The 7,813-nt window shown below is 40.2% G+C and overlaps 1 non-coding gene and 1 pseudogene across 1 annotated transcript; both read right to left on the bottom strand.

The window, feature by feature from the left end:
• Positions 1 to 203: 203 nt before the first annotated feature.
• On the bottom strand, positions 204 to 4,538 carry LOC135318478 (regulator of G-protein signaling 5-like; annotated as a pseudogene).
• A 1,157-nt stretch (positions 4,539 to 5,695) lies between these two features.
• TRNAA-AGC (transfer RNA alanine (anticodon AGC)) lies at positions 5,696 to 5,768 on the bottom strand. The gene has a single exon. It is a non-coding gene; the product is annotated as a tRNA-Ala (tRNA).
• Positions 5,769 to 7,813: the final 2,045 nt, after the last annotated feature.

Genomic DNA, 7,813 nt, shown 5'->3' with positions numbered 1-7,813 from the left:
GGTGACCTTCTGGATCAGAATTAAAGCAACAGATGAGATCAGTTAATCTCACTTGAAACTGGTCTTTGCACACCCACATTCTTTTTCACACCAATTTAGGTGGAGATCCGTTACCTAAAGCAAACGGACCCACATTCAATGATATCATATTCTTGTCTGACATTTCCTTAAGTAGAGTTTTTCTGTCATTCTGACTGAATTTCACAACAGCATACAAGAGTAAGGTTAATTAAGAATGGGGGCAGGAAGAGGAAACTGGAAAAGGAAGGCATTCAGGAGATAGATAAACATCCAAAACAATGCGGGCAAAAGAGTAGGCAACACTCTCGGGGATTTTCCCTGCTTGAGAACCTCTGAGCAAGCCTGCTATGGGAAGATATGTGGGTTGCTGGACAATACAGGGTTGTTATGGAAGAAATAACCCTCAGGATGGTTCTCACAGCCTGATTAAATTGCTACTTGATGAACTCCTGATAAAACTGAGAGCGCACAAAGCAAGGCAGTGAATCCTTTTCCATCAGGGCATAGATTCTTTTCTGGGCCACATCAAAGCCGCTTGGGGAAGGTTCCACCAGGTTCTTCATGGTGATGTCCTTCATGAAGTGATCGATATTCACCTGTAAGCCAGGAAACAGGGTCATTGAGTCAGCCCAGGTTGTGGGATTTGATGAAGGGTAGGGAGGACAGAAGTGGCATTTTCCACCAATAGAACACATGAGGGGAAGAGACTGGTAGAAAGTGAAAAATATCATATCATTTTTATTTTCCTGGCAGTGGGGTAAGGCAATTGGTGCTCCAATAAATGCATGACTCAGATTAAGCTCCAACCAGTATTAGAGACTCAGAGTTAGAAACAGGCAGCTACATGACAGACCTCATTTAATCTGCACAATAACCTTAAGAATGAATCTTTCCTTTTGTAGGGGAATGATAGATAGATAGATAGATAGATAGATAGATAGATAGATAGATAGATAGACAGACAGACAGACAGATAGAGGTTTCCTCAAGATCACAGAGCAAATAAATGTATTTGAATGCAGAAGCAGAATCTGAATCCACGTAACCTGATGCCTAATCCCACAATCTTCCTACCACAGCATTTGGTGTCACACCTCCTCGGAAGAATGAAGAAGGAGAAAGAAAATCTGGCCAGGGGTCCAAGACCTCTTGCCTGGCTCCAGTAGAATAAAGCAACTTGGTCTTTTCCTGAAACAAACCAGGAGATCCTGGTTCCAGGACAATAATAGTAAAAGTAGCAGCTAATGTTTATTGAGTTCTAAATCTATGCCAGACACTGGGCTGAGAACTTTACTTTTATGGGCTCTGTGCTGAGGAACTCACTTAATCTTACAATGCTGGAAGACAGACACTGACAAGTACATTTTATGGTTGAGGGACAGAAGTTCAAATGATTTGCCCAAGCTCTTAAGTGGTAGAGGGAAGATTCAAAAGCCCAGCAGTGTGGCTTTTACCCAGTAGACTGCTGTGTTGAAAGGTGCGGTGGCTTAGATATTTGTGCTGGCTGCATTGCCACTATATTGTGCCACTCACAGGGACACCATTCATGTTAGCGTCCACGTGAATGGCCCCCTGGCGTTGTGCAGCATACAGCCTGCCTGGACTCACCTAAGGATGATTTGTGAGGAATCACTGTAGATCACGTTGTATGTTTTAATGACTTTTAAGGGATCTGAGTGTAAAAGAGAAAGAAACAGAATCCAGATCAGCCAGTGGTTCTGAATTAGAGCATCAGAAAGTGTTTTAGCTCTCTCCTGGGCTGCTAGAGGTTCTTGCTCCTGAAGAAAAGCTATCTGGACTCAGAGAATTGTCCACAGCTTTAGGACAGAGTTGAGGACAAAGGCATGATGGGATTACCAGGCCAGAACAGACAAGAGCCGTGAGTGATCAGAGGTCCACGGTGAAGCGAGTTGAGGCTATGACATGGTTTCCCACAGGTGAGCGGGACCTGTATGCTTTATGCAGGGATGGTAGGTGACTACAGAGGCTGCCCTGCGAACGGCCTCAGAGGTGATGTGGTCCGATACCTGCCTTCACGGGTGAACACTCTGAGACCCAAAGAGGTTAAGTTACAAACTGCTGGTGAGGGATGGAGGTGAGACTATAATGTATATTTCTGTATTCTCAGCCACACTAAAGCAATGCTTCTTTCTTTTCTTAAATATAGACTAAGCTGTGTGGGCAACCTTACTCAAAATCGTTGAATTTCTAAAACTTATTAAATTCTTTCTTAATTTTATTTTTTAAGAAGTGATGTATTTTTTCTCTTTTTAAAACCTTAGTCCCAATTTTTTTTACCACTGTACCTCTCCTTCAGTTCCTGGTGTTAAAGAGCTGAGGTGAATATTCAGAGAAAGAAAATTCAGATTACTCTTTGCCTGGGTAAACTTGTTGCACAGGTCAATCTGCTACTCATCAAAATGAAATAGTAAATTTTGGGGTCAAAATACAAGATTTGGAGAAGTTTTGAATCTATGTGAGATGATTATAGTTAAGGGAACTAAGAATTAGAGAGCTTTAATTAAAAACTTACCCTAGAAACTTACCCAAAGTCACACACCGACAAAGGTCTTTAAGTGGGACATCTTTAATTATTCATCTCACAAATATTCCCTGAATGCTTGTTAAGTGCCAGGAACAAGATGCACATTCTCTCTGATGCTCGGCTCAGAGAGTGGAGGTCAAGGCATTTTAATTAAAGCTCACAGGTCCTTATAATGGGGGCCACCATTTGTTTGTTCCAGTAACTCAGCCAAAGTTTCATTTATTTTGAAACTCCATTTTTAATGTGTCATATTCCTATAATAACCGTCAATGTTTTCACAAGGAACCTGGCAAACAATGTTTTCCTAGAGCTCAGAGCAACTAGCAATAGTCCAGATGGGTCTCCACCATTGGCAGATATTGCAACAAATCCTAGAATTCTGTGAAGAGGAATGAAGTTGGTAGGAAGGAAGGTTACAAGTGGGAAATCAGTTGAAGTCAGGAAATGTGTATCAACGTTAATACCAAATTAATCTCCTTGGTAACATCACAAATAGAGATTCCATGCCGACAGAAGAAAGAACAGCCCAGCACAAATGGTATCAGAAGTAGAGGAAAGCTAACGTATGTGCATGGGGTGGGAGACTGAGGACTAGAAGGGGAGAACTGGAGGATTATAAAATAATTCTCAGGGCAGGACTAAACCTAGTTCCATTCTAGGACTCTCACTTCCTCCGCTTTACCTATTGTAGTTTACGCTCCCATGCTCCTGGCTTCCACTTCTTGTGTCATGGAGGGAACTCATCTGCTGGTATTAAGGTATATAATTTGTCCATCCATTCAAACATATTTACCTTTTAGAAAGGATCAGTGATGAGTAATTCATAACCAAAGGAATAAATATCAAATGGTGGAATCTCAAAAGTATAGAGCACCTGTGAGAGAAAAAGGATACTGGGGATTTTCCCCTCTCAAGTCATCTTAAACTGATTACTGCTGACCTAGGGGTTTTGCTCAGATCACCTCTGTGCTTGACCCCAAATCTTGATGAAATATTTGATGTCCAGATTGGATTATGGGGTACAATGTGAAATTAGTGACCTGATCAAAACATGATGAACAGGTCTTGCTAAGGCCATTCTGGGTTCCACAAAAAGTCTTTTTAATTCATTTTCATAAATAGCAAAGAGCAGATAATCTACCACAAAGCCGCTTTGAAATCAACACACATCTTAAGTGTGTTGTCAATTAATGGCATATTCTCTTCTGACATCTCTGTTACTGTTATCTTATAATAATTGATTTTCTTGAGTAGAAACCCTGTTGAGTGTTGACTAGACTGTAAATGGAAAAGGCCTGAGGGAAACAAAAGGATGATGGAGAATAGAGGGGAAAAGAGTTCTTACCAAAAATGAAAAAAAAAAAAAAAAAAAAGAAGGGAAAAGTGGGGAAGGGGAAAAGGAGGAAAGAAAGATTAAGTGGTAGGAACATTCATTGCACATTAATTAGTTCCAACCCTGAGATGTGTATTTTCACATCCCTATTTAATTTCCTCCTTACAACAACCTTGCAAAACAGTCTTCAGGATCCTCATTTTCACAAAGAAACTAAGTTCAGAGAGACTCAGCAATGCATCCAAGATGATACCACTAGTATCATTCCCGCTTGCAACTGCCACTGAAGTGAGACGCATGTTGCTAGAACGTGGTCTAAAGAGGATTCAAGTTCGTATCTGCTTGACCTTGCTGCTCCGCCTTGGCGCTCAGTCGGTGCTTAAGGAACGTGGTCACTCTCAAATTGCCTTTTGCTGCAAAACTGTACTGCAGATGGAAGTCCTTCCTGGGAAGTTGTTGAGCTGAACCCCACTGGCCACACTCCCCCACCTACCCAGCAGAACCAACCTCGTTAGGAGCCTGTCTGGATGAATACTTCATAAATTTTCTTTGCCTTCTCAGCCATCTTGGCAGGGGACTTGATCTTCTTGTAATCCTCACAGGCCAGCCAGAACTCAAGGTTTTCCTCACTGAATTCAGACTTCAGGAAACTTTTGAAGCTGGCAAGTTTATCTAGCAAGGGAAAAGGGTATTGGAGGAAATGTATTCAATCTATCTATCTGTCTATCAACACTATCTCACTTTGTAATGCGGGTTTATTTACTATACATGCCATTTATGTAATAACTTTACAAAAGTTAACTCATTTGCTCCTCACCACAAACCTAACAGGCAGATGATGCTATACCTTATTTTACAAGAAAGGTCAGAGGCTGTTACTTAATCAGCTAGTAAGTGGAAGAGCTGGGATTCAAATCCAAAACAGTCTGTGTTTGGGTGATGAAGGTTTACCTGTATATGGCATCAAGGAATACTGCGAACACTAATGCCATTCTTCATACTTATCAATTGCCAAAAAAGAAAAAAAAAATTTAAACTTGATTTGGCAGTATAAGTAATTTAATGTTCATTATCATGTATAAACTACTTAGTCTTTTTTTTCTTTCTACAGATGATTTTTAAGCAAATATTATGTTCCAGGAGCCATGGTAAATAAAACTGAGATGGTTCCTTCCCTAATGAAGCTTATAGATTATGGGGGAGATATAGAAAAAAAATTGAAGAAAAACACACAAACAAAATTATGCAACAAAATAAAACCATATGAAATATAGTAACAGAGTAACAGCAGGGTCCTGACCTCACTTTGGGTTAGGCTTAGGGAATGCCTCCATGAGGAAGTGACAGTCAGAGACCTGGAGGAGGAGTGGGAAGGGGACGGATGAAGCTACCACATGCAGAGCAGTTACAATGCCTATCAAATACACATTACTCTTTAAAACATATTACATTTAATGTAATTATAACTATTATTATTCTGTGTTAAGAGGAGATAAATGTAGCTCATGTAGAAAATATTTCAGCTTATAATTTAAATACAAATATATCTTTATACATTTATATACACATATATATGTATATATATATATTTGATTTTCTTGAATAGAAACCCTATTGAGTTTATATATGTTGAGTATATATATGAGATTCTTGGATCTGCCTTTTTTTTCTTTCCTACCCCTTCAGCTCTAACCTCCAAAATGGTAAAAGACAAGGTCGGGATTTAGAAAAGCACTGGAGAGGAACAGAGGAAAAATCAGTCTATATCTTCAATATTTTCTTCCTTGTTTTTTTAATGGAGGTACTGGGGATTGAACCCAGGACCTCATGCATGCTAAGCATGTGCTCTACCACTGAGCTATACCCTCCCCCACCAATATTTTCTTCCTTTTAAAGCTGACTATATGTATGCATTTTAGCCCCAGTTCTAACAAATGGGTATGTATTGAGAGAGAATCCATGTCCATTTACTATCTAAGGGAAGTAGATTTCTAAAGGAGGAGAGAAAATTCTAGTTTTCCACAGACAATATCACAATTACAGGCATTCATGGTGTGTCATTTGCCTCCCAGGGCAGAAGCTGGATTGACTGTCACCAGTACATCAGGGCCCACTTTTCCTCTAATTTGTTCCCCATCAGGAGATACTTCTGCAATTCATTAGTTCTACTTGGAGAACATATTCGTGTACTGAATTCATTTCCTTTGACCTAATTTCAATGTTTCCCTTTCCCTTGAATATTTCTCCCTACTCTTTTTTTTATAGACTTTCATTCATTTGTCATTGCCTAATGCATTGATTTCATACAATTTGCACAAAATGTGATGATTAAACCAGAAATATACAGTTGTCCTTTTTTCAATTTTCCTTCTATACATTCTTATTGTCTTCATGCCCCTCACATTCCCCTGCAACTATATTCAGTTCTAAAGAAACAGAATAACTAAGTCATAATCAACTTGGATTAGGGTCACCAGTGATTTCCGGATCCAAACAACACACTTTGCATTTTAATTCTCTTTCCCTGTCCTTAACCTAAGAGTATTTTTTTAAATTGATCAACACCTAAAAAATACATCAGGGAGCAACGGTAAGTATGATAAACAGTTTTCTCTAGAAACCTAGCTAGAAGAACTACTTTAAAGCCGTTTGATAATGTTTACATGGGTAAGATCAGGTGTATTTCCTGCTCTCTCTGCCCATATTTCCGACTGTATTTCCAGCACTAATTGTTATAATTCAGTGACACGGTTGTCAATGGTGTATGCTGAAAGAATAAGATGGAGTTCTCTGTCTGTCTGTCATCATTAAAGCCTTCATTGTTTCTTAAACAAAGGGTGTCAGGAAGCCTCTGTTGAAATGGAAAAAAAAAATTCCAGGCACTTTCTAGCTGCTGGGAATTGACACAGGAATGAAGTTTTACCGGTTCCCACACAATCACATCAAAGAGGGTGGAGGAAGCAATAACTTCACAGAATAAGTCTGGGGCCAATTTATTCTCATTAGCCCCGTTTCCCCACAACATGGGGAGGGGGCCTGTAATCATCCTTTCTGAGTCTTTGAAAAAGGTAGAGACCTCCCAACGTTGTTATCTATGAATCACCCTTTCTGAATCACCCTTTCTGAGTCTTTGAAAAAGGTAGGGACCCCCCCACCCCAACATTGTTATCTATGACCTGAGGATACATGCCAGGATCCCTCAACAATGTTAACTTTTACCAAGTCATCTTTTCCAGTGAATGATCTTGGAAAACAACTTTCCAGTGCCATGATTCTATTTCTTGGGACTGGTTTCATCACTCCCATTGAGTCCCATGATATTATTTCAAGACTTTTTATCAATGTATGGACTTTAAAGTAGGACTCCTAAAATAGCTTTATACTCTATCAGCCTGGGAGATGTTTAAAGCTGTTCTTTCTCTCATCTGGATTTTAATGGTTCTCTGGAGGATCTTTTCCTAGGACACGCTAACGCCACTCCCCAGATGCTTTCACCTCCTTAACTGCTCATTTTCTACTGGTCCATTCCTCAGAGATGCTCTCTGCTGAATTCCCATTACTCCTGAGGACGTCCTCTTAGATCAGAGTCAGGTCTACTCTGGGCCAAATGTCTCTGTTCTGTGAGGAACACACATATCTTCTTTGCCCCACTCCACGGCCCAGTAGAGCTCCTGGTACACAGCCCTGATAAGTCCTACATTCTTCTTTCCTGAGCCTGCACAGAGCCTCAACATAACCTCTCAACACACCTCTTCAGGTGCCCTATTCCTAGGGAGTAGGGGAAACGCACTTGATCCTCTGGTCTAGTGGAAACACTGGGTTGTGACCCACATTATGATCCCAGAGCTGGCCCTAAGGAATGATATCACTTTTGACATCCATGTACAATACAGTAACAGCCCTGCTAAAGAACA

Source organism: Camelus dromedarius, chromosome 26 (assembly GCF_036321535.1).
Source record: "Camelus dromedarius isolate mCamDro1 chromosome 26, mCamDro1.pat, whole genome shotgun sequence".
NCBI lineage: Eukaryota > Metazoa > Chordata > Mammalia > Artiodactyla > Camelidae > Camelus > Camelus dromedarius.
Note: the sequence above shows the minus strand (reverse complement) of the source record. Positions and strands in the feature narration are given on the sequence as shown.